Source organism: Trachypithecus francoisi, unplaced genomic scaffold (genome assembly GCF_009764315.1).
Source record: "Trachypithecus francoisi isolate TF-2019V2 unplaced genomic scaffold, Tfra_2.0 Lachesis_group7, whole genome shotgun sequence".
Classification (NCBI taxonomy): domain Eukaryota; kingdom Metazoa; phylum Chordata; class Mammalia; order Primates; family Cercopithecidae; genus Trachypithecus; species Trachypithecus francoisi.
Genome location: NW_022681472.1, coordinates 69806518 through 69834118, shown reverse-complemented (window position 1 = coordinate 69834118; position 27601 = coordinate 69806518). Strand labels below are relative to the sequence as shown.

Here is a 27601-nt window from a genome sequence, read left to right as displayed (position 1 = left end):
AATTTTCTTTCTTTATAAAGTACCCAGTCTGAAGTATGTCTTCATTAGCAGTAGAACAGACTGTTACAAGTACTAAATGAGATTTCATGATGTGTCCACTTGTTCAAACCTTTGGGGTCATGAGAGATTGCCAGAGGAGATAATCAAATGTGAAAGCCTAGAGATGAAGGGACATGGTACATGTACAAAAAGGGGGAGGGCAATAATTCAAAATCAGTGGTGTATATCTTATAGGGGAGAGTAACAAGGGACCACAGTGGACAAATTAGCACTATCTAGATTTACATTGACTTTTAAAATCAAATTAATCTAAAGAATTTTAGACACTTTTCTAAGGAAATAGAGAAATGGGAAATAGGGAACTACTGAAAAATCTTTTCGTTTGGAGACTGGGATCTCACTATGTTGACCAGGCTGACCTCAAACTCCTTGGCTCAAGCAGTCCTTCTAGCGCAGCCTCTTCAGTAGTGCGGTCAACAGGTGTGTACCATTGCATCTGGTCTGAAGGTTCTTAAGAAAGAGGGAGACTACATTTAGAAGTATTACTTTCAGCAAATATGCTTGCAAGGAGCCCAGTTAGGAGGCCATTGGGGGAATTCAGACAATAAATGATGGAGGAGGTAATTTGATGTAACTGCCATAGGCAGAAGTGTTTGGAAGTGCATAGAGGTAGAATCAACAGCATCTGGTGATGAATTAATTGCAGTGAGTTGGAGAAGAGCAGGTGTGAAGATTATTTTCCAAAGTTTATAGCTTAAGCAAGAGGATATATACTGTTTCCTCTTGTTCAAGTTATAAACCTGAGAAATGGGAATTTAAGAAAAAATATGATTTTGGGGGTATTAGTAATACATTTTTGTGGATGGAGATTAATTGTAGGTACTGGTTGAACAGACTAGGAAGACTTTCTGCAAAATGTTTTATCTAAAGTGAGGACTGAAAGACGGAAAGGAAGAGGGAGAGAGCACAAGCATATGAATGTGTAGACAACTCTTAAAAAATTGGCTCTAATGGGGAGGAAACAAAAGACGGAGAAGGACGTACAGCCGAGAGAGGGATTGAGGTTAATTTGAGCAGAAAAGAGGAAGAAGTTGAAGACAAAAAAGAGGAAATGATTGTCTGAGGATACACTGATTAGAGCATACATTATCTCACTTTTGTCTCTTTCAATCTGTCTTTCTCTAACACATAAGCACAACAACTGTGATGCTATTAATTTATAGATAATATAACTAAGATCCAAAATCATATCACCAACAAAATGTCATTTAACTGGTACACCTTGGAGCTAAAATTCAATTCCCAATGTCCTGACAGCTGAAGCCAGAGCTTACTCTACTAGAGACAGTGGGGACAATGACTACCTAATTAATAGCTGGCATGCATTATTAAGCTCTAGCTGACAAGTTAGTCAATCCATTAAAATAATCAGTCACAAGTAATCCTGCAGCTTGATAGCCACAATTGCATTTTCCTTTTGAATTTAAATTTTAATAAGATAATGTTTGTATGATCTAGACAGGATAGAGCTTGCTTGACTTGTTTGAAATAAGAAAGTGTCAGAGATATGTGTAGCAATCATATTTGCATTTTTTGATTCCAAGTATATATACTTTCCACTACTTTGGCTGTTTCATGTTGGTCTAGAATGACCCATTCATTATCTAGTTTTGCCCTGTGGCTTTAAAGTAGAATTCATTTATTTGAACAGTTATGGAAATTAATGGCAATAAAAAATATAAGAGAGAAAAGGAGAAGATTATTTGACTTTATTTTCTTTTCTGTATAGAAGTAACCCAGTAACTCCTTTTATTTCAAGGATTAAGTTATCCAGAAAAGCATTTTTATTCTTGTATTTAATATGGATTATTAGATGTACAGCATTTTTCTTATTTGTGACTCGGGTTGCATAGGACATGCATTATTCATGGAGAGAAAATGTGGTAGTAAGCACACTTGCATAAACATCATATGGAGGATATTTTAAATTTAGAAATAGTATTTGGCCTTATGCTTCAGGAAACATCCTACTAAATCATACAAGGACTAAAGCTTTTAACAGATATTTATCAATCCACCATGGATGCCTGCTGTGACAAGCTATCTTTAGGAACTGAGAATTTGTGAAGATTAAGTTACTGGGCTTTCTCTATGAAAGGAAAGTCGAATGTAAATACAATTGCATTGTAACATACCAGTGTAGATCTTGGGTTTGCTAGAACAGTATTAAGTTTAAATGTTCTGACTTCTAACAGATGATGTATGATACCATATATCCTGAATTTTTGTTAGAAAAATATAGTCACCATGTTGTGTTTACACTTGCCATTGGCAGCAAGTCTCCTTCAAATCTTTCCTGAATTCATTCTAATCCAAATTTATTTCTAGCCTCTGAACTAAAATTGCCATAGACCAATCACTAGTGACTAGATAATGTCATATTTAATGATCATTTCTCAGTCTTCATGTAAATAAGCTTATCAGATGCATTTGCCATAGCTTATCTTGTCCTTCTTTCAACACTTTCTTCACATGACCTCCAGGGCTCCTATTACCTGGTTCTTCTATGCCTTACCTGATTTTCTTTTTCAGTCTTATGTTCTTTAAATAATGAATCCCCCACAGCTCATTCTTTGGACCTTTACATCCCACATCTATATGCACTTTTTAAGTGATCTTGTTCACACCTATGGCCTTTAATTATTTTACAGCCAAATTTTATATCTCTAACATGGACTGCTCACCTGCAATGCAAACTTGTATAATCATCACTACTTGAATATCTAATAAGCATCACAAATGAATAGGTTCAAGGCCAAACTCTAAATTTATCTTCCTCTCCTACCTGCTCATCTCCTAATCTGTCCCATTTCAGAATAGGACAAATTCATTCTTTAGTGACTCATGTCAGTCATCTTAGATTCCTTTTGTCACATCTCACATCCAATCTGTCATGATGTCTGTTACATGCACTATCAGAATACACCCCCCCTTCTACCATGACTTCTTGCATCTAAGTCCCTGACATTTCTTAGTGGTATCATTGCAACTGCTTCTTAACTCTTCTCTTTGTTTCTACCTTTGCTGCCCTACAAACTATTTGTAACCTTGTTTTCAGAGTGATTATTTTAAAGCACATCATCAATTCTATCGTCTAGCCAAAATTCACTGATGGTTTCCCAAATCCCTCTGAAGAAATACTTAAAAGCTTTCTTATGCTCTCTACAAGATCTGTACCTCACCCTTCTCAACACTATCTTTAATACTTAGTCTCCTATCAGGCTACCCTTCTTCCCCCATTTTCTCCAACTCACCTAACTCCATTCCAGCTACATCAAACTCCTTTGTGTCTTATGAAGATACCAAGTCAGCTTGCATGTCAAAGCTCTGGCACTTGCTATTTGTTCTGGGACCTTTTCTTTATGTCAGCATGACTCACTCCCTGTTTTCTTTTAGGTATCTTTTAAAGGTCACTTTATATGAGAGGCCTTTTCTCATCTCTATGGTAAATGCTACCCACATTACCACACATCCACCTTTTGGTACTTGACAGTATATTTGCCAGTTTGTTTGCTGCCTGTTGCTATTAGACAATTATGTATTTAAAAATTAGAATCACATACTTTTAATTAGATAACTAGAATATTTAGCTCCATGGAAGCAAAGACTTTGTCAGCTCTATACCCAGCAGTGGTGTCTGTTACATAGTAGGTTCTCAGTAAATACTTGCTGAATGAATGATTATGTATTTATATAATCATTATATATTCCTTCCTGAATTGAACACATATTTTTCATAGAGTAAAAACCAGCTAAAACAAAAGTCACCAATACCTTCCAACTGTTGCTTCTTCTGTAAATAAGCTGTTAGCTCTTTGGCTTTGATTTCTACGTACAAGTCTCAGATGAAGTAAATGGAGAATCAGTGCTAGTGGGTATTGTGAATGAAGGTTGTAACCCATAGGAATATTAGTATTGAACTACAAACACATACAGATTTGCCTCTTGATGTTTGGGTTATGAGTTATGATACCTGCACAATCACAAGAGAAGGCTTTTCTCTGCTGGCAATTTGTGAATTACGACAGTGACCTGAATTCCATGTCTTACAGTACTTCCTTTCCAGGATTAAAATGTCCCTTACAGTAATTTATTTAATATTATTTTTAAAAAGTATATAATAACTGAGGAACAGGTTCTCCAAGATTTACACTTCTTATTCTACAAGTTGAAGAATTCAGCATCGATGACTTTTTAAAATGCTGGCAAGCGGTAGTGCAGATTGCCCCAAGTTTTGCTCTGTCAGTGGTAGACGAATCTCACCTTTTCCAAATGCCAGTTGTATGAGTTTGTCCTAGCTATAACTTTCTTAAGTTTGGTTTCTTTGAATAGGAAACAGGAAGGAGCCGGGCGCGGTGGCTCAAGCCTGTAATCCTAGCACTTTGGGAGGCCGAGACGGGCGGATCACGAGGTCAGGAAATCGAGACCATCCTGGCTAACACGGTGAAACCCCGTCTCTACTAAAAAATACAAAAAACTAGCCGGGCGAGGTGGCGGGCGCCTGTAGTCCCAGCTACTCGGGAGGCTGAGGCAGGAGAATGGCGTGAACCTGGGAGGCGGAGCTTGCAGTGAGCTGAGATCCGGCCACTGCACTCCAGCCTGGGCGACAGAGCGAGACTCCGTCTCAAAAAAAAGAAAAAAGGAAACAGGAAGGATAGGAGCCTCCACACTGTAGGGTTGCCTTGAAGATTAAGTGAGGAAATGCATGAAATGAAATTTAGAAAATCCCTAAGAAACCTTCTGTAGCTTCCTTACCTAGCGTTATTTTTAGCATTATATTTACCAGTTTCAGTGTTCCTGTGTAAAATATCTTTCCTTGAGTGGTCTTAGTTTTTTGATACATAGAGGGGCAGCTATAAATGCAGCTGTTCTAAGAACTGAGTATGGGATTATTGGAATCCTGGTGTTATCACCTGCGTTTAAGAATTATATGTTTTTCAAGTTCTTTTTACATTCAAAGGTGAAATTAAATTAATTTTTTGTGTTACGTTGCCTGAAAGTGTGAAAGAGCATTTTCCCCTCCCATGTATGGAAAAAATAATTTTTTAAAAATGATTACAACTGAAAAGTGAATTTAAATGCTTTAAAAACTGAAGCTCATATGTCTTTATATTATAACAAATTTTGCACCTGCAAACTAATGCTACAGAAGTTTGCATCATGTGTTAGTGAGTATTTCCGTAGGAAGGTGCTAATGCTTCCTAAGTAACATATGGGCCATTAGATCTGATATGTGAAGAATGACTCGTGCAGCAACCTTCTGAAAATTATTCAAGAATTTGTTGTAAGAGAAACAATTTCTAGAGACACAAGAATCAAAATACCAGCTTGACTATTATAATGACACTTTGTAGTTGTATACCACCTTTCACAGAATTCTTCACACCTATTTTCTAAATAACATCTAAATAACATTTCTGTAAGTTAGTAAAGTGGCAGGTGTAGGCGTCTCTTCAATAAAAAGGGAAATACATATTAGAGAGTTAACTACTGCGTTTACATTTGTACTATGAGTTCTTCTTGATTGAGCTCTACATTTATAGGATTTTAAAATATGCATTATTTTACTGGAAGTAAGAAAATTGTCAACTCTAGCATTAACTTTGAATAGAGGAAATAGCAGACATTAAAAATAATCTGGTTAATCCAGGTCCTGCTGTATGTGTTAAAGATAAGGAGCTATTAGCACCAAAAATTATTATTCTATTTAGAAAAATAACTGCCTTGACTCTAGGTGAGAACATTCGTAGATACGGGAATCAAATCAAATAAATATTTATTTATGTATTCTTTAAGCATCGACTCTGTATTTACTAGAAACACATTAAGTGCCAGATAATGCAGGCACTGAAAATACAGGTTGGATTATACTCAGTCTCTGCCAGGACCTCCAGCCAACCCCACTGGTATTCTCTGGCTGACAGAGATTTGAAAATTCCCTGAGACAGAGCTCCCAGAGGGAGGTTTGGGCAACTTACCTATTCCAGTCTTCGGGCTTAGGAGAGCCCAAGCCGATTGGGGGTGGGAGTGGATCCCCAGCACAGCACAGTGGCTTGAAGATTAAGTGAGGAAATGCATGAAATGAAATTTAGAAAATCCCTAAGAAACCTTCTGTAGCTTCCTTACCTAGCGTTATTTTTAGCATTATAACCTGTAAAAGCATGGTTAGGCTGCTTCTTTAAGTGGGTGCCCAATCCTGTTTCTCATCACTGGGTGGAGCCTCCCAATCGGGTTCTCTGGCTACCTCCACCAGTGTTCCCCGGCTAACAGTGGTTTCAGGCCTCCTGGGATGGAGGTCATGGAGGGAAGGGTGGCTTGTCATCTTTGCTGTTTGGGTGCCTTACCCATTCCAGTCTTTGGGCTTTGGCATGTCCGAGGTGACTGGGGTCTGAAGCGGACCCCCATCACAGCACAGGTGCTTTATAAAAACATGGCCAGACTTCTTTTTTAAACAGGTCCCTAATTCCATTCCTCTTCTCCTGGGAAGAAAACAGGTCCCTAATTCCATCCTCTCCCGGGAGGAATGGAATTAGGGAGAGACTTCCCGACTGGGGTCTTTAGCCACCTACATGTATGTTCAGTCCAGCAACAGGCCTGGACCTCCCTTGGACAGAATTCCCAGGAGGGGCAGGCTGCCATTTTTGCTGTTTCACATACACTCTCCTAAGTCTGAACCAAGAGGAAACTGAATCCCTGAACAGACCAGTAATAAACTCTGATACTGGGGCAGTAATAAGTAGCCTACCAACCAAATGGAGAATCAGTACTAATGGGTATTGTTATAACAGATGACTTCTGTGATGTCATATTTACATTATGGCAGACTAAATAATAGTATGACATTGAAATTTGTATCTAATAAGTTAGTATGCTTTAGATGAGAAGAAAACAATTTCACACAGGAGAAAATAAAGGGACCCATGCAGCTATATTGCTTATGGGTTAATTTGCAGGCAAAGAATAAAAAATTATACCATGGGGCTTAAAAACATAGTTTATTTTTATCACATTATCAGCAATCTGAAAGCAAGTTGTTGTGGTAGAGTTAGAAACTTTAATTATGCAGATACAAAAATAATATAATTTAAATCTAAATAATTTGCCCCTATTCACAAATTAGGAATATAACAATTGGTAGATAACATTTGTTGTTGTTATTATTAACATAATCAAAGTTTCACTAACTTTTAAAAAGGAAATCAATGTTTTTTTCTTGAAGGCTTCTAGTCTTTTTCTGTATTGTCCAAGGTCTCTGGGAGCCTCATTCTATCCACATGAAACAGTCTTGCTTCTTGAATCTCTGCTCAGTTTACTAGTTCTAAGCATTTATTATTACCTAGAATCCCACTTGGAGACAAACCTCTCATGATCTCATTGAAGGTGATTGTGCAACCATGAAATGAGGTTATAACCTGGCCACATAGACCTCTGGCTTCAGTTTTCAATTTATTTGGTGCACGTTTATTTATATGCTCAACAATTTTTCAAAAGCTTGAAAAAATCAATTAAAAGACAATTGGAGAAAACTAACAATGAGATGACAGTGTTAGTGAGAATGAAAGAAGAAAGAATCAAAGGACATTTTTATTTCTTATCTAACCCTCCCAAGAAACTCAAATCTTGTTGATTTTGTTTGAGAAACTGAGTGGATGATGGTATCATTTGCTAAGAAAGGAAACATTTCCTAAGATAGAAAACATTGAAGAAGAGCGGGTGTGGGGAAGGAGAGGATGGCAATACTTTGAAATATAGTGGATTTTAATTGCTTCTGAACCATCTAAGCTTATAAAGAGATGTTAGTTAGTGTCTGAATATATTATTCTGAAATTTCAATGAGAAGATTAGAATAAAATTAAGACTTTGGAATGATAAATGTATATTCTTACTCATTCCATAGGTGTAGCTTCTAAAAAGCTAGAAATTCATCTTACAGGAATGAATTACTTTTAAACTGTTGATCTTCTGTCACTGAGAAGATTCTAATAGATGTTAAAGAATTTTGGTCACTATTATGGTAAAAGTGCTCATTGGGAGACTCCAAATTCTCCAGTTTGCTTCTCAAATTTCTTGGTTAGGTAAAAAATGGAAAATTTCAAATGCCAATAAACATAAATTTTTTTCTACAAAAGTGAATACTTACATAATTCAGTAAAGAGATGCAGACTTGTTCGAAGATCTTGGAATGATCTTTTATCCAACCTCTGGAGTTAAAGCCGGATCATGTGCAATGTTTAATGGATGAGGAAAACAGTCAGTAAAGTAGGAGAAGAGGAGTTGTGAAATGAAAACATCATGAGAAGTGGGAGTAAGGTTAACCTTTGTTCTACTCCTGGTTATGCAACTTATCTGCTATTTTACCTTGAGCTACTTACTTAATATTTAAATTTTCTCTTATGTTAAATGAATGAAATAATATGTATTAGTTGTGAGAATGAAATATGTGTAATGCTTTGTCTAGTGTGTTTCATATATATGGGAATAATAATAGAGTTACTCCTACCAGCAGTGTGCATTTTGTGACTTAGATTACACAAATGGAAATAATTTGTAGAAAATCAACATTTGTAGAAAGCTTGTCTGAAAGCATAGAAGGTGAATTTTAAATATATATGTATGTGTGTATATATTCTGTCTTATTTGAAAATAAAATACGAACATGTGGAAAAAGTGAATATTTTAACCAAATTTTTACGATTATCTGATGCAGAAATATTTGCAAAAAACCCACATTCAGTTATTTGTTTTTGCTATGATTTGCATAAGTGTTGAGAAATTCAATTTTGGACACCAATTGAGAATAAAAATAAATGGATTGAGTTTAAATACAAATCATTTATCTATAATCCTTGAGCTGAATATAATATTGAATAGAGTGCTTACATTTAAGCTAGTTAAGCAAAAACCTAAGCCATGCACGATGTCAATTTTTCTTTTATTAATGATACCTTGATATAAAACCATTGAAAGTCAGGAAAAGAAAGGAATTCAATGTCCGTTAGTACAATCTTTTCAATGGAAGATGAAAAAGTGAAGTTCTAAGAGGACACATCTAATGGTCTTAGAACAGACTTCTAGACGAAAGTCTTCTGAACTTCAATCTCATTTTCATTCTCCCTGTGTTCCTTCTATAGACTGCCAGTCTGTTTATATAATGGCAAAAATTTGTCATCAACCTATGCAATGGCAGAGAGGCCCTTTGGAGTTTTAAGCTTGAGCAAACATGTTGGGAAAAGACATATTCATTAAAATTTTTGCCTTCTTTCTGGTCTTCACTGATTTATTCAAGAGTGCATTACAATGAGTCCATATGTGAATCCATTTTGATCCATAGTTTTCTGGGGCTATAGTTACAAGACTGTGGCTCGGCTTGTTATGATTACATCTGTTCTGTTATTTTGAATTTTCCCAGGTCTGAAGCTTGTTCCTGTTAGAAGTCTTCAGTGGTAAGTGATACTACCTTTGCATCTGAAATCCATTTAAATTCTCAGCTGCCCATGGGGGTACAACTCAGTCTCCACATTGTTTTGAAATGACCGGCTTCAACTTCCAGGACACGGGGCCATTGAGATAGCTGGTGAGTAGTTGCTGATTATCTCACAGATGTTCTAGCTAGACACTTTCCAGCTCCAGGGCAGGAAATGGTATTTAAAAATGGAGATCTTACTTCTAGATACAGATACCCTAGTAGATACTATATCTTAGATATTCAAAAAAGAGCATGATCAAAAAATATTTTCATGGGAACCATCCTTACAAACAATAAAGTATTCCAGCTAGCAAACACTCTTTCCAAGTTTTTCAAATCATTAAAAGCCTATGAAAAACTGTCATTTATTTTTAATTACATTTTGAGGGTTAGTCTACTTCTACTTAATTATTCTTTTCTCATATAAATGTGAACCTTCTCCAAGGTTGTGTGTTCAGTTTTTTTCTCTATTTATCCAGGTCTTCTCAGTCTACATAGATCATAGATCAATGACTTTAGTCTTTTTTTTCCCCCAGAGAGTGTCATTTACCTCCTTTTATAATGTGATAAAAGCCTTGACACATGTCATTAGAAAAATGAACACAATTGCATACATACTTATATTCACAATATTTTGCATATAATGCTAAGGGATCAATACTATAGTTTATTAAACCCCATATATACAAAATATTATACCAACATGCAATCACTTCAAGAATTATTAATACTTCATATTATTTGTATAAAGCCTTTAAAGTGTATTTTATGCTTTATACATCTCAACTAGGATGCCAAATTTTCAGCAATTAAAGTGAAATGGAATTCTGTCCCCAAATAAATTTGTGTTCAATACAAGTGTACATCGCTTCAGCTTGAATATTTAAATTAATTTAAATAAAAGAAAACATCTAATTTCTCAGTCACATTAGCCACATTTCCAGTGGTCAACAATCGTATGTGGCTGGTGGCTACTATATCGGAGAGTGCAAGTCTCTAAGATAAAACTGAAACACTATCCTATGGATTATGGAAAAGGTCTCTGGATCAATGAGCTTTTCTTCTTGCTGCCACCCCGACAACACACCATGTAGCCATCTCACAATAGAGCACTTCGCCATTCTTTATACGTAGTGTATCCTTATGCCTCTATTCTTGGATGTCCTTGACTGATATTTTGGTAACTCTGTTTACCCTCACATACTTGGTTCTTCTATAAAGGTTACCTTTTTGACCACTGAAAATTATATTGCTATCCAACCTCAAATATTAAGAAAACAAATCTTTTCTTATTTTCCTACAGAAATACACTCTTACTGAGTACTTAGAATGAGTGTTAGCCTCTTTCAAATGTGTTTTCTCATGTCATCTAGTCAACCGAAGGGAGAAACTGAAGTTCATAGAAGTGTGCTATCCAAAGTCACTTATCACAAACTAGAGGAAGGAAGAGGAGCCATTAGCTGGGAATTACCAGCATGTTCTCACCAACAGAGGAACAAATTTATGCACATTTGCACCCACCTTCACTCTCTCATACCTCTTATATTGGAGGAACTAAAAGTCCAGTGTAACAGGAGGGTTTTAATATTATGTTGTAAAATAGTAATATTTATGTTACTTTCATAAGTGCTCTGGATAACATCGATTTTCACATGATCAAGGACTTTGCTTGTTACTATAGTTTGGTATGATTTGAGAAATAGAAAACACTTTAGAAATTATCCACTTCTATGATTCATGACTCCATCCCTTTTTTGTTTATTAGCTCCAGAAAATTTTGTTCAACTATAATGCTATCAGGAAGCCAAAAGCAGAAGAGGCTAAAAAAATATTAAAAATTAAGACTAAAGAGTATATTGTCCGAGATTATTCATCATACCTGTGGCAGAACAAGGACAATAATATGGACCTTTTAATTCTTAGTTTGGTGCTCTTTTCATTTTATTATATTTTTCCCTTCCAAGGCCCTTACTTTATCAAGAAACAAACTGTTCCCCTAGAATGACAATGGGTAGAAATATCTATCTGTAGAATCTTATTTAAAAGAACAAGACAAAGTCTGAGAGTTATAAAAACCAAGTATTTGCTGCTAGGTGTGAATGTTTCCAAAATGTAGGTGATTTAAATGCCTTCAGCCGTTAGAATACAATTGTGGCATTGAGGTTTTTTTTTTTCTTTTTGATGCCTATAGGGTGTTTCTTTTTGTGTCTCTATAATTTTTGAAAAAATTGAAACTTATTCAACATGATGAATATAGCACTTTCAGGGTATCCCACTTGTTAAAGCATGTATTGACTTAATACTTAAAATTCGGCTTTCTAAACAAAGATGTACTAGAAAATGTCAAAGTGTCAAATTAAATAGCCAGATCTTCTAACCAAATTTTCAAAAAGATCAGCATGGGTGTTCTGGTTAAGTTGACAAATGAAAGAAAAATATGGACCATGTCAGATTATATGTAAAAATGTTTTCACAGTTTTCTACATCATAAAGACTGTGGTCCTGTATATAGAATAATAGTAAGCAAAAGGACTTCAGAGAATATCATCTTAACATTATTAATCTGGAAACCGTATTTACTATTTTATGTTATTTAGGATATTGGGGTTGGACAAATTGACTGGATATTACAAAGTAAGGCTGAGGAGATGTTGACTATATGTGTTACCCAGATATCGTGTTAGTATTTTCCTGTCCTTAGTGATCACATAAACTTGGCTTAAAGCCCAAATTTCTCGTAGTTTACAAGTGTGTGTCCTTCTATGATCCTTACAAAGTTATAACCTATAAGGCACCTTCTTTTACGTTTGTCCCCTGCTCTAGTTTGAGTGCAAAACACTGCCCCTTGATGGCCATTAAAAGAAATGGAATCACAAGAGGTACAACATTATTTTAGTTGCTTCACTGAAAACGTTGAGAGTTACGAGCAGCAGATACAACTGAAACCTGAGTTACTGTTTTTCTCTGCGGCTTTATCGCTATTTTCTGTTTTTGGAAACCAATATGTATTTCACCTGCAGCCTTAAACCATCAAGAAAGTTACCAGAACAAGCTCCAACAACTCTTTTTATGGAGATCTGCCTTATTCAAGCTTTCATATCTTTCCTAGCCAGCAATCATCCCCAGTCCCCTACTTCCCTTTCCTCCCTAGAATTCTAGTAAAAAATGTGTAGTACTCCTATGCAAATCCTGTGGTCACCCACTTGTTACAACCCTTCTTAGCCCTAATCTTCACTTTCTCAAGGCTACTCTTAATAAATATCCGTCATTTCTCTCTCTTTCACCTAGACACACCACACACACACACACACACACACATACACACACAGAATTACCTTCCCTGACTTTTATATTTCAGCAGGCATTCAAAGACTGTGTGGCTATGAGAAATGGATACTACAATACATTATAATGCAATTTAATTCAATACAATGCAATATAACTTAATATAACAAGGCAACAGAGCCAACTCTCTCCTGACTGTTTGCTGCCCTACGTTAAGAATCCCAGACTAAGAAAAAGTTCATTATTCCTTTCCACACATTTATTTGGGGTTATCTACGTGCTATGTTTTGCACCACAATGTGTTAAATGCAAGGAATAGTACAATGAGGAAGATCCATCCACTTACTTTGAAGATGATGGTTTGATAAAAAATCAGAGCTAATATCTTTCCATTACTTTACAGACAAACCACTAGGTACAACACTTATCTCTCTCACCCTTTACAACACCCGGTGGAGGAAACAATGTTATCCCAATTTTGTTTATGATCACATCACCCATTACTGAGATCCTTTTATAAGTAGATGCTATTACTGCCTGGTAGCCTGCTTTTTTACTCTTGTCACAACTCTTAATATCAATGGCCCCAGAACACTTGGGATCAGTGTGCAGGTTACCAGTCTAAGACTTGATTTCTCCTCTTCTTCAAATGCAGTAGGAGCTCCCAGAAGTGCCTCATTTCAAAGGGCGCCCATTTCTGGATCTGAACTGGTTAGTATCTTGCCGTCTGTTTGCCGCTTTCACATGCATGTCATGTCTCTATGACTGTGCACAGACTGTTTAATTTTGCCTCCAATGGAAGCTAGGTTCAAAAAGACAAGCTGACATTTTAATCAACTTATATAGCACTTTAGAAAAGATTGTATTTCACAAAAATTCTCTATTCTAATAGCAGTTGAATCCATGAAATAAAGGGAGACTTGGATTTTTTAGCAGTTTCCTCTGAGCCATGACTGCATCATCAGGGAAATGACAGAGTGGATAGAACACTGTGATCAAGAGGAGAAACACAAGGCAGGGACCAGTGTGGGAAGGCAGACAAAAGAGAATATTGTCAGTGGAAAGTAGCAGGGGTGAAGAGTGAGAAAAAGGACAGGATGGAGTCTATTGCTAATTCCCCAGAATCACTTTCTGAATACCTTCTCTGATGTGGACTTCACCTACTGAAGTCCTTTAATTCTCACCTCTGGAGCCAGAGCCCCTGTGAGCACCCTATGTGGCAACTATGTCCTAAATAGAAAAATCAATTTTCCTATATGCTCTGTAAGGAATCTATGAGTTATCTTCCAGCTCAGAGTTGGAAGAGCTTTAAAGCTGAGGGATGCCGACATGACTTGAAGACCATCCTCATGAGTAACTAGATATTCCCTTATAGGAAAGAGTAACCTGCATAACACTAGCTGTTCAAAGACACGTGTGATCTAGTTTCATATCTGCCATAAACATGGTTGCAAGGCTTGGACACTCCTGTCAGCTCTCAGCATTTCCTGTATTTCACATATCTTATTTTTAAAGGAAAAACCATTCTAACACCTGAAGTGTTTAAAAAGGAAGGAAATTATTGGAAAGCATTTTGAGCCAATAACAGGAGGAAGGTATAAATGTTACATTTACATAAAAGCAAAAATACTATAAATTTTAAAATAGGACACTTAGCATTTGTCGATTTGATAATTATCTTTACCACTATTAAAATTAACTGAGTATATATATGTTATTCAGCTATTTTAAGTATATAATTACACCTTTTTCTGTTATAGTGCATAGGTGGTAGATCCTAGCTGGTTATAAGTTTTTGATATAAATCACTGAAAGGTGCAGCCACTTCAGTTGTCATCAATGAGAGTCTAGGGGAGTTAAGCTGTAGAGAGAGACTGTCTTCCATAAGTCTCCAATGTCCCTACACATCCTTGCTGAGTCTGCCAAACTGCAAGGCCAAACTTTTCTCCTACCCTGAGCTGTATCTATAGGTAGTCTCCTAGGTAACTTAATAAGTCAAAGTGGCCCCAGTAATATGGTTTGGATGTGTCCCCACCCAAATATCATCTTGAATTGTAGCTCCCATAATTCCCACGTGTCACGGGAGGGACCTGGTGGGAAGTAATTGAGTAATGGAAGCGGGTCTTTCCTGTGCTGTTCTTGTGATAGTGAATAAGTCTCATGAGATCTCTTAGTTTTATAAAGGGGGATTCCCCTGCACCCACACTCTTGCCTGCCACCATGTAAGATGTGACTTTACTCCTCATTAGCCTTCAGCCATGATTGTGAGACCTCCCCAGCCATGTGGAACTGTGAGTCCATTACATCTCTTTCGTTTATAAATTACCCAGTCTTGGGTATGTCTTTATGAGCAACATGAGGACAGACTAATACACCCCAGCATGACTAGCACAAATCTACTGCCTGTTGCTCGTATGTCTACTGGCTTGCTTACCGCTTAGTATAAAAGGTACTGAGCCCTTGGCCTCGGGTTCCTCATCCGAGTTACAACCTGCTATATGTGTGACTGCTCCGTGTGCACACCGCATCTTCCCATGGGACTCAGGGGCAGGTGAACTGATGCTACCATGCCGATGTTTCTACTGTTTGCTACTGTGTTCTAATCTATTGAGCCTGTTTTCAGCTGCTATGTAGTTGTGGCAGGCTGACCTCTTCCTGCTAGGTTCTCTCCTTTGGAGTCTTGTATTCCTTCCCATTCTCTGTAAATCTGGGATTCTCCCTGACCAGATGTTTACTTCTAAATTGTGCATTTTATGTGCATTTAATGGTACCTGCTTAGCTGAATTGCTTCCTAATTTTCTGGACTTACCACCTTAGCTTCCTTTGGCTCCTCCATTTTCTCCTCCCAACACCTACATTTAGGAAGGATTAGAAGTTTGAAGTTGGTTTAATTTTCCTCTGTCTTCACACACTTCCTTAGGCTATCCTATCCATCTTTGTAGCTTAAAAAATAGCAATATGCTGATTCGTCAATATTTCTCCAGTCTTTTTTTTTCCATGCTTCAGCTGCCTTTGGTTGGCTTCCCTAGGAGCAGAGGCTGGGTCAATGTTTACTTTGTAGGTGATTTACAATAAGAATAGAGATGTGAATCTGAAAGTCAGGTAGAGCATAGTGCTGCAAATGGACTTGAGTCAGACTGTGGGGCTTCAAAACCCAGTTCTGTCATTTATGGGCATGTGACCTTGGGGACTTTACTTAACCTTCATAAACACCAGTTTCCTCATCTGAAAAATGGAGATAATTTTACTACCTAAAATTGCAGGAGAAACTTAGGTGAGAATAAATGAAAAAGAATAGGAAACGTGAAAAAGCTAAGTAAAGATTTCACATAACTCTGCAGGGAACTCTAGAGTTTAAATGGCACTGAGGAGTTATTAATACCTTGAGGCAAGGGGGTGAAACTTTTGTATTCTTGCACCAGTCAACTTAACCTGGCTGCCCAGGATGGGGCTCGTAACCCCCAGGAATCCTTAATCAAAGCTAAAGGTAATCCTTCATAGAACATTTAAGTTATATGTCTTTATTGGCCTATGAAATGAATTTGTGTATCTGGGCAAGATACCAACAAGGCTGCTACATGTATGTATTATATTTATGGCTTAATAATTTATTATTTCCTATGAGGAGGAATAACATTTTATCTCATTTAATTTTAATATGATAATTATTTGATAATAAACTTAACAGTATTTCACTCTAATGTAGATGTAATATTTATTAGTATTAAAATTATACATACATATAGTATGTACATAAATATAATGTACAGATGTATTATATTTATGATTTATTAATGTATTTTTCCTATGAGGAGGAATAATTTTTTATCTCATTTAATTTTAATAACAAGCTTTTGGTTGTAGGTACTTTTCCCTTCATTTCAGAGGTGACACCATTGAGACGTAGACAGGAAATTACCTGAACCAAGGTCACACTGCATTATGTGTACCAAAATTTAAATTCAGGCCCCACTTTTCAGACTACAGGACAGCACCTTCCACTAGAGATGTGAATCTGAAAGTCAAATAGAGCATAGTGCTGCAAATGGATTTGAGTCAGACTGTGGGACTTAAAAATGCGGTTCTATCATTTATGGGCATGTGACCTTGGGGACTTTACTTAACCTTCATAAACACCAGTTTCCTCATCTAAATAATGGAGGTAATTTTACTACCTAAATCATGCACACATAGTGCAATATCTGGTACCATTAAATATATGTTATTTAATACATGTTGACTGCAGATTATCTATTGTTTCTGTTATTACCATACTGAAGTTAACATAGTTAAATTACTCATATTCCATCCAGAATATGATCCTCCCCCAGCCTTCATCTTAGAAAATATCACTACTTCTCCCCTTTGCTTCATGCAGGAACAGATCAGGACTGATCCTTGTTATTTTTCTCACCCACACTCTTATATGTTTAATGCATCAACAAGCCCACATTATTAGTTCTATCTAGGGCCATATCTTTCCATTTTCATTGGTACCACCATAATCCAAGCCTACCTTTTTCCTTTTCTGACTATCATAATAGCCTTGTCCATCTAACATCTAATCAATTCCCTGAACAACATTTTCAGTACTTTTTTTGTTTTTTTGTTTGTTTTTTGTTTGTTTGTTTGTTTGTTTTTCTTGAGATCGAGTCTCGCTCTGTCGCCCAGGCTGGAGTGCAGTGGCCGGATCTCAGTTCACTGGAAGCTCCGCCTCCCAGGTTCACACCATTCTCCTGCCTCAGCCTCCCGAGTAGCTGGGACTACAGGCACCCGCCACCTCGCCCGGCTAGTTTTTTTTTGTATTTTTTAGTAGAGACAGGGTTTCACCATGTTAGCCAGGATGGTCTCGATCTCCTGACCTCGTGATCCGCCCGTCTCGGCCTCCCAAAGTGCTGGGATTACAGGCTTGAGCTACCACACCCAGCCAGTACTTTTTAAAATATGTAAATGTTTTCACAATAGTTTCTTCTTGAGTCCTTCAAAGATTTTCCAAGGCTTTCTAACTCAGGTTGCTAAACCCGAGTGGTCCATCCCTTGCATATCTTTTGGTTTTACTCTGAAGCCCTCTTTCTCTTCTCATTCTACTCCAGCTACACTGGAGAACAGACTCTTCTTGAGTCCATTAAATGCACCAAGCTTTTTGAGGCTCAGAATATTCACACATGCTCTTCTCCATATCTTCAGGGTATTAACACTTATGCAGCCTTTATATCTCAGCTCACTCCCCAATATAATCTAAATTTCCCTTGCTATTCTCTCTCAGGACATACTGAATGAACGAATGCATAACTACTTCACCAGTTATTCTGCTTTTCCTACATGGACATCACCTGCAGTGGCCCTATAAGCAAACTCACATATAATATGTGCCAGTCATTTTTAGGCCTGGAACTTTGAATTAATTGGCATTTTTATGGCCACTTTCAGTTTACAAATTGTGTTCACACATATTGTGTCATTTGGTTTCATTCACGCCCTGTGAAGTAAGCACTAGTTTTATTGCTGTTTTACAGATAGGGAAAGCTCCAGGAAGTTATCATATCCACAATCTTATAAACGGAATCTTATCTGCTGTTGACAACACTGGTGTCTGCCCCTTAACATGAGAAATCTTGTATAGTAACAGTGAGAGGATGTTATGGGACCCCAGAAATATACTAGAGGATTGCAGAAGAAAGAATGGAAGAGTATGTTAGTTATCTAGGTTAGGCACTGAAAGCAGCTATTTGAGTGTTAAAATAGTGTCTTTTTCATCTTTGAAATTGTTCATCATTGCTGAAATGGAATCAAACACCTGAAATATTTTTAAAAGGGAGATTAAAGTGATTTGGGGTCTACATAACCAGAATAATCGCTTCAACTGTTTACTTTCCTTGAGTGGACAAAGCTAGTTTGACTCTCAAAATAAATCCCCTTCTAAGATACACATGAGAAAATTTCAACCATCAGAATCCAAAGAAAATGAAAGACAAATACCAGAAAAGCCTCCATTAAGGCACAGAAACACATAGTGACACTAATAAAAAACATGACTCCTATTCCACCTCCCTTGGACCCATCACCACACCACACATACTCCAACAGGCTATTAAATAGGAAAGAAAATGTGTTCCAAATATTTTATTCCAATTTTGATTTCTCAGTGTGATTACAGCAATAAGGAAACCACTCAGAGCAGCTGTGTTGAAATTTCAAATGTTTCTCAGTTTGGCATTTCTGGATCAAAACTATCTCTGAAACCTAATCATTCTAGGCCATGGGGTTACACTGAGCCGTAAGAAACAGTGGGGCCTCAAGGATTACAGTACCCATTAAAACTGGAATATTCTCTTCATTTAGATTAAATAACACATGAACTTAAGGAAAGCTCCCTGTGATTTTCTCATATGTATATAACTTTATAATTGCCACTGGTCTATAAATTAATATAATAAAGTATTAAGTGACACATAAGTAGGAAGTAGACATTTTAATACCTAAGCTTTTATTTTATCTCTCTCTTTTATTTTTTATTTTTTGAGCAGGTAACTAATCTTGACTCAAATGCCCAAAGACAAGAATGTATTGAGTAATAATTACATAGTCTTGGGGATTTTCAAAAATGTTTGGCTGTAAACCTAAGTAATTCCCATTTGTTTCAGAAGACATAAGTCTAAGCAAGCTGGAAACTACAGATTGAAATAAAGAAAGCTAACTTTTCTTCATCTGTGAACATACGAAATAAATGACTGGACTTTTTGTAATACTTTAGCCAACAATCTGCTACTGCTCTGCTGAAATAGGTCAAACTGTCTGTTGATCTCAAGTAAAATTGTTGCATACATTTTCAAGTTTTCAAATAGTTGTTGTCATAAGCTGACATAACCTGAAACTAATTGTAGTCTGGCTTCTCTTGTTGTCTTGTAAAGACATGTGTAGCAACTTCTACAGAAAATATTAGTAAGAAGAGCATATTATATGCATATGAATTCATTAAGAAAATGCCTTTGATAGTTACTACTATCTTTAGATGACTGTAGCAGGTTTACATAATTCAGAGTGTGCTTGTGACTACTTTAGCAGATAGAACATGATAGAAATGACTTATGAAATGAGGTCATAAAGGCAATCTAGTTTTTCCCTTTTGCACTCAAATCAAGTGGAGACCTGAGCTACCATGTAAACATTCCAACTACTCTGAAGCCACCAGGCTAAAAGAAACCCAAATCACATGGTGAAGACTCTTATACGTGCTCTTGGCATAGCTCCATTCTCCCAGTCCATGTGCCATATATGTGTGTGAAGAAACCTTCAGATGACTTCAGTTTCTAGCCTTCAGTCATCCACAACCTCCACATTTTCCCAGATACTTTTTGATACTGTGGATTAGGGACAAGTCATTTCTGCAGTTTTCTGTCTGAATTTTTGTGAGAACATAGACTTTGTGAGAATAATGAAATGATTAACTTGAGACACTGAATTTTGAGTTAATTTTGTGATGTAGCAATAGTAACTGGAACAATTAGTGACCGATTATTTTTGGTTTTTTAACTGGTGACCACAGACTTCAGCACACAAACCCAAACAGGAAATATGGCTTCCCAACTCTTTGGCAGACTTCTTCGTGGATCATGGTAGTAAGGAGCACCAGCTGAGTTTCAAGAATCAGAGGTCATAATCCTGCTTTCCCCAGGGATGCACTGATGGTTTTCAAGTGAAATGGAGACAAGAGGAAATAATTCATAAGACCGAAAGAAGATTTTTAAATACTATTGCTTCAGTTATCCAGAGATACTAAGAAGAATGACATATAGCTTGAATTATCTTGATAATAGCTTGAAGTCTACTTAATTTTGTATTCATTTCCTGGTCGTAACATGAGATATCTGAGTAAATGTCTGGGTTTGCAAAGAATGAATAGAAAAGTCCTCATTAGTTAATAAATAATACTAGGCGGCTCACACACAAGGTTTGCCACGGGGACTAGTGAAATATGTGAAAGCATGTGGTCCCCAGAGACTAATTCCACAATAACCATATCCCTCTTCCAGACTTTGAGATGAGTGCCCAGATTTAGACAAGCTCGACAGTGCTCAAGTAGAAATGAAACCATTTGATTGGTGTCATTGAAAAGAATAGTGGTTTCTCCTCTCTTCCATTAAGTTTAAAGAGAACAGGGAAAATTCCCTATCTTCATATTCAGCTTCTTCCTTCATTGATTTAGTTCTGTCAGTTTGCATTAGCACATATTTCTTTAATACCATCAACCCATGTTAAAGTAATTGAAGAACTGGGGCAACGTTTTGGCTGAAACAGGTAAATATGCAGAAGGGAGTTCATTCATAAACTTACTTCAAGTTAAGGTCTCTCCAAAAGAGGGCAGAATAATCACTGTGGCCAAAAGCAACTTAGTTAAGAATGCATTATATTACTTAAAAAACAGTTAAGTCCTTTCCTTTTATACAGAAAGACTTATTTAGTAAGAATATGCTAGGAGGAGTCTACATTGACAGTGTCTTAGTCTCATTTTCATTTAGTTATAAATTATTAGAAAAATAAGATAAGAGAGAGTAACATTTGATTTTGTTATTGGACATGGTAATACCTGATTCTATAATGATACAGTTTTTGTTGTTATAAATATACAACACACACACACACACACACACACACACCACAAAAACAAGGAGATGGAGAATTGGTAAATTCTGATCATTCTAAGCTTTGTAGATAGTCAAATTTGATAGGACTGGGACACATATTAAAGCCAGATTCATTGTAACAATGTGGGAGATAAGGAAATTTTCAACTTTGCTTTGGATGACTAGGTCCCTGAGCTTACTAAGTCTGATTACATGTATGAGGCTGAGCCAGAACCTGAGTTGTGTATGAGTGTAGTGAAACAGAAAATGGCCAGCTCACAGGAGTAACTAATTATCAGAAACATTACTGCTATGGCACTATGGGAGAGAGTATATCATCAGGTTTAAACTGGCCTTAGACGTCTATCTTAGATCAGTGCAATGCACACTTTCATATAGGAAACTGCATAAATTCACACTTCTTGTGGGTAAATTGTATGTTATATTTTGCAAAATAGACCTTATTTTCAGTTACATAAAGAAAAGGGGGGCCGGGCGCGGTGGCTCAAGCCTGTAATCCCAGCACTTTGGGAGGCCGAGGCGGGCGGATCACGAGGTCAGGAGATCGAGACCATCCTGGCTAACACGGTGAAACCCCGTCTCTACTAAAAAATACAAAAAACTAGCCGGGCGAGGTGGCGGGCGCCTGTAGTCCCAGCTACTCGGGAGGCTGAGGCAGGAGAATGGTGTGAACCCGGGAGGCGGAGCTTGCAGTGAGCTGAGATCTGGCCAGTGCACTCCAGCTTGGGTGACAGAGCGAGACTCCGTCTCAAAAAAAAAAAAAAAAGAAAAGGGGTAGTTGTCTGACTCGATCATTTGTGGGACCTCTATAGGCAGGTCTAATAAACCATTTGCTCTTCAGCCTGTACACATATGTGTTCATGTGTGTGTATGCATAAACAACCAAACCAAATTCTGCATTTCTTCCATAGATTTAAGAAAGTTTTTTAAACTGAAAATAATACATTCTTTATTATTCATAAATAAAAATTTTTCCATAATAAGCCCATGAGTTTCATAAGAGCCATTATTGACCTCTATGCATAAGTTTTGGGGAAAAAATGGTGTCAGTCATAAATCTTTTTTTTCTCAACATGGTCTTAACTCAGTCGGTTTCAAATATAGCTTGGTAACTTTACTTCCTTTCTCATACTGTTCATTCGACTTAGAGACACAATCTGCCCCTTTTCTTTCACTCAACCTGTGTGTGTGTGTGTGTGTGTGTGTGTGTGTGTGTGGACAAGAAGGTTTTTGCTCAACTTCTCCTCCTAGACATAGCCTATTAAGAATTAATCTTATTTAGGACCAATATGAATATGACAATAATTATTTATTCATGTAAATCTATTCTAAAAATAAATTCATAGAAAGCAATCTTTTAGCCGGGCGCGGTGGCTCAAGCCTGTAATCCCAGCACTTTGGGAGGCCGAGACGGGCGGATCACGAGGTCAGGAGATCGAGACCATCCTGGCTAACACGGTGAAACCCCGTCTCTACTAAAAATAAATACAAAAAACTAGCCGGGCGAGGTGGCGGCGCCTGTAGTCCCAGCTACTCGGGAGGCTGAGGCAGGAGAATGGCGGGAACCTGGGAGGCGGAGCTTGCAGTGAGCTGAGATCCGGCCACTGCACTCCAGTCCGGGCGACAGAGCGAGACTCCGTCTCAAAAAAAAAAAAAAAGAAAGCAATCTTTTATACAAGTAATTACTGATATTAAAAATATGATTCATTAGCAAAGTGGTTGAATAATCTGTGGCATATCCATACAATAAAATACTGTACAATATTAAGAATGAATAAACTTTATCTCCTTACAGTGACATGGATATCACAGACCTCACATTGCATGTTTCCTTCCTTCTTTCTCTTCGCCATTTTTTTTTTCCATTGCCTTCCTTGATCACTAGGTTATTTAACTCTTAAACTATCAGAACCCTTCTTCCTTTGTGGGTATTAGGGAAAGTGTTCCTTCCTCAACTGATAAGGAAAATTGTATTAAGTGACTAGATTATTACGGAATCTGAGTAGCATGGCTTAGGAGAGTGTTTTGGGGCCTTAGAGCCTGTGTACACACATAGGCTCTTTCAAGTAGGGCAACCAGTCATATTCGAAGAGGAATGGGAGTTAGTGGGTGGAACTGAATGTGCCGGAGCTGTGAGTGGGTGAGAAAAGCAACCTCAGGAGGGGACTAAAACAAGGTGTCTTAATTATTTTCTGTTGTTATCATTAAACACCACAGACTGGGCAATTTATAAAGAATAGAGGCTTACTTATCTCATGGTTCTGGGAAGCCCAGGATCATGACTCCAGCATCTGGTGATGGCATTCTTGCTGTGTCATAACATGGTGGAGCTTATCACATGGGAAGAGGGCAAGAGTGTGTTAACTCACATCTCTCTTCCTCTTGTTATTAAGCCACTTCTCGTCATGGAGCTCTACCCAGATGACTAATTCTAATTATTTCCCAATGCCTCATCTCCAAATGCCACCAACATATAAATTTGGGGATTAAGTTTCCAACACATGAAATTTGGTAGACACATTCAAACCACAGCACAAAGAAAGGGACAAGACAGCTGTTCTAGTGACTGGGAGAGAGTGTACTCTTTCAATTGCACATGCATGACCATAGTTCATACAAACTAAGTTGGAGATGCCTCTCTACTGCTGTTCTAGCACTTAACCAGTAGACCTGCATTTTACTTTCCAAAAGAATAGATGAAAGGTAAACCTTTAGATGTTGGTGACTTGGGAAGAATATAACCTTTGGAGTGCCCTGGGTCAGAGAAGTCTTAACAGACCACAAATTCTGTCCCTTCTTACTACCATGTGGTAGCACTATTTAGTAACTGTCCTGCAGAATCCAGTGGACTCACTCCTGATGGGGAATGTCATTCCATGTTAGGCGCCATGTTGAAACATGTTATTTCATACTCTCCTTCTCAGTCAAGCTCTGTGTCATGGTATCTAGGCATATATGAGCTTTAAGAAATATGGATAAACTATGGCAAACTAAATCAACTATCTTTAATCAAATACATTCCTTTTCCTGAGCTTAGGTTACCAGCATAACCTCTCATTTCCTCAAGGTAATTTTATTTCAAAGAGCTTGCTGCCTTTTCCTAACTTTGCTGTTGGCCACTTTAATAATACTTGAGTAATAGTTTCTTTGCTTCCCAAATCTCCTCAATTCTTCAAGCAAGAAATATGCACCACTTTGGAGGCCGAGACGGGCGGATCACGAGGTCAGGAGATCGAGACCATCCTGGCTAACACGGTGAAACCCCGTCTCTACTAAAAATACAAAAACTAGCCAGGCGAGGTGGCGGGCGCCTGTAGTCCCAGCTACTCGGGAGGCTGAGGCAGGAGAATGGCGTAAACCCAGGAGGCGGAGCTTGCAGTGAGCTGAGATCCGGCCACTGCACTCCAGTCCGGCGACAGAGCGAGACTCCGCCTCAAAAAAAAAAAAAAAAAAAAAAAAAAGAAATATGCACATCCATGCTAGAGACCTACTTTGAAAACCAGAGATCCCAGCAGTAGGTAGTGATTTTGACAGAGTAAGAAAAAGTTATGTTAACCCCTACCCCACCATCAATGATTTTCAGTAGCTGCTTCCTTGACTTGTATTTCAGCAACTAAGAGAGCCTATGCTAATACTTGATTATTGACAAAGATCTACATGAAGGTGAATTAATACCTCCTTTGGTGCTAATTACACAGAAGGAAAAAAAAACAGTTTGTCTTGCAAACAAAATAAAACAAGACCCTATCTTTGCTTTTAAAGGAATTTTGTTTAAAATGATTGCTCAGAAGAGTTTGTGGAATAAAAAGCTATAGGTTAGAGCTTTTTAAAAAGATTTACATTTTGTTATTATCTTCAAATCAGAGGCAGACATTTTATTTCATATTGTGAGAGCAGCTGAAATAGTTAATAAAATGGTTGCATTAGAGTGGTTCTATTTTTATTGATAGCCATCATTTGAAATGAAGATGATTTCAGTCCACAGTTTATATTAGTTTTTCCTCACAAATTTAGTTTAATATGCTCTAAATGATGTGCAATGAATAAATAATAAAGCCATGATTTCTGCTGGCAATTACATTTTTTTAAGTGCAAAATGTAGGAAATTAATTGAGCATCTTTCTCTTTTATCCTTATACTTGTAAATCTGCTTTTATTTTTATAATCCAAATATCTGATTAGTTGAACATATTTTGATAGGTTTAAATGTCTTCAGTGCAAAGGAAAGGTCTGAGTCTTTTTAATTTGAGTAAATTTTAAAGAAAACCTGGCTGGCATTAGGCAATCTGATAATTTCCTTTCCTGTGGAGAATTGTAAGAAGGTCAGAGAAACAAAGCACTTACAAAAATCTTTCCCTGGAGAGAGGAGATGGGGGTGGAGGGCAGAGAGCCGAGAGGTTCTTGCTCGAGATATTTCCATCCACTGGGTGTCACTGCTTATATGAGTCTGAACCAACTGAAAGATATTCCTGTGGCAGCAAGAATTTCTGACACTGAATGTGAAAAGCCAGAGGTTTGGATGCTATCACTTTGACCTGCTACACAATTAAAAATACATTGCATTAATTGTGTCAGGGTGGTGAGCACTCTGAATAAGGTAATGGCACTTAAAAAAAATAGTCGAATTTCTCCTTGTGGCTGAGTAAGCCTTGGTAATGGATTAAATATGCTTTAATAATATGTGTCTGCTTTTCTCAGTTTAACAACAACAACAACAAAAGATTTAAGGAAACAGAGCTCCACTGAGGACTTTGCCATTGGAACATACATGTAGTTTATCCCCAGATTTTCCAACTTGCAAGTTGTGGACTCAAGAAGTTTTTGGGTTGCCAGGCAGACCTTAATCATGTGAATAGTGGGGTTTTCTTCTCATTTATTAAAACAGAAGTAGCAATACCCATTGAAATGGATATTTGTATGACTTAGGCTTCCTTTGGAGTTTTCTTTTGTTCCTGGTTTGTTTTCTAAAAACACATTAAGCTTCTGGAAAAAGGAAATTGAAAGTAGACAGAAACTTAAACAGTTTTTTTAAAAAAACATAATGTTCTATATGTTGTTTGTGAAATACGACTGAAATACAGATATAAAAAATTAGTTTGTTAATAGGAATAAATAGAGGGGCCATTGAAGAGGCAAAGGGACAGTGAGTGTCTTTTAGATCAAGAAATAAATATGGATAGAGAACAAAACAAATAAGAGGAGTTACAGGAGGAGGATGAGGAGGTGAAGACTACAAGAGAGATGAGGAGTGGAGAAAGAAGAGAAAAAAGGAGAAAGGGAAAAAAAGAGGAGGCAAGAGGAAGGATAAGAGAAAGAAGAGGAAATAAATATTTTCCCTGCCTTATTCAATAACTTTGAAGGGTGTTATTTTTAGTGCTGCGTGTTATTTGCTTGGTGGTACGCAAGGTGATAGCAAATAGAGCCTCCTGTCAATTCAGGTAATTTAGAAACCCAAGATGGTAATCGGTTATTAATCAGAGTAACCAGAGATGCAGATTCACGCCAGCAGAGAGGGGAAGAAATGATAGGAATTCATGACCATTTTCAAGGCATGCAGTCTACAAAAGCCTAAAGGCTGAGCTTTGGAATGGAGAGCACTGCAAACTCCCTCCAGGTAGCTTCTAGAATTCATGTTAGTAGCATGGCCATCACGTATTGTGGTGGTTGCTCTTCCCCATGTAATAAATACCAGTAGGTGAAAAGTGAATCCTATTTAGAATTCTGTAGTCAGTTTCCTGGCATTTTTAAATCCGTTGTTAAAGGTGTAGGTGACAGCTCTGTCATGGGATATGAGCTTCATACGACAGGTACCTGGCCAATTTGTTGACAGCTATGGTTTCAGCACTGGGCACATAGTAGGCATTCAGTCTATTTTTATTGAAACGCTGAATTGGCAAATCTCCCGGAAGTGTGAGTCCAGCACATATGATTCCTAAACTTCCATTTACTTGTTTGCATCCCCCAGCATTTGCCTTTGTCCTCCAAATGAATATCCTTCTGCATACTTCAGAAATTAGCACTGAGACCCTTGAATCCATTGCCTAGATCATTCAGCAGAGGACATTTTGGAGTTTTTTCTATTAATTAGGTCTCAGTAATACTAGGATAATTAAAAGGGGACATAGAGCTTGGTTTTATGTTAGGA

General features: G+C 37.4%; 1 long non-coding RNA gene across 3 annotated transcripts in view; it reads left to right on the top strand.

Annotated features, from left to right (window-relative positions):
* The window catches only part of LOC117079225, a 134373-nt gene that overhangs the window by 46084 nt on the left and 60688 nt on the right, over positions 1 to 27601 (top strand). Inside the window, exons 3-4 of one of the 3 annotated variants that reach the window (XR_004435322.1) lie at positions 9470 to 9503; positions 20358 to 21499. This is a non-coding gene — a long non-coding RNA (uncharacterized LOC117079225). Of the gene's footprint in view, positions 1 to 9469; positions 9504 to 17482; positions 17535 to 20357; positions 21500 to 27601 lie in introns of those variants that run through there. The other 2 variants (XR_004435323.1, XR_004435324.1) reach the window with 2 other exon arrangements.